Consider the following 680-nt stretch of genomic DNA (forward strand, 5'->3'; position numbering starts at 1 on the left):
CAGCATTAAGACTGATAATAATGCCAGCGAAATCCAATGCAGAATCTCTCTCACCAACAAGTGCTACTTTGGACTGAGTATGAAATTCAGGAGTAAAGTCCTCTATCGACGTACGAAAACAACACTGTATAAGTCACTCATCATGACCGTGCTGGTATATCGCGCAGAAGTATGAACAATGGCAACATCCGATGAGGCGCTCTTGGAGTATTTGAGCATTTGTTTTTGTTTGCACATGCAAATCAGCTGATCGTTTGACTTTTCATGAACTTACAGGAAAAAAAACTCCGGACTAAATTCTGTACCTTCTGACTAGGAACAGTTGCTCAGTTACTCTCTCAAAAGTGTTTCCACTTACAGGTTTTATGTCAATAGGAACGACTTCCTGTAAGTTCTGACTAAGGGCCGGTTACCCTGTTATATGCATGGAGTCGAAGACGTCGGTAACGATGTTTAACCGCAGATTAGTGTTAACCAGACATTGAGTAACCGGCCCTAAATCTTGTAAAGCGGACTGCTATTGGAACAGACTAAGGGCCGGTTACTCAATGTCTGGTTAACACTAATCTCCGGTTAAACATAGTTATCGACGTTACCGACTCCCTGTTATATGCATGGAGTCGAAGTCGTCGATAACGATGTTTAACCGCAGATTAGTGTTAACCAGACATTGAGTAACC

This window comes from Rhagoletis pomonella, unplaced genomic scaffold, assembly GCF_013731165.1.
Source record: "Rhagoletis pomonella isolate Grant_MI unplaced genomic scaffold, Rhpom_1.0 Rhpom_scaffold_00010, whole genome shotgun sequence".
NCBI lineage: Eukaryota > Metazoa > Arthropoda > Insecta > Diptera > Tephritidae > Rhagoletis > Rhagoletis pomonella.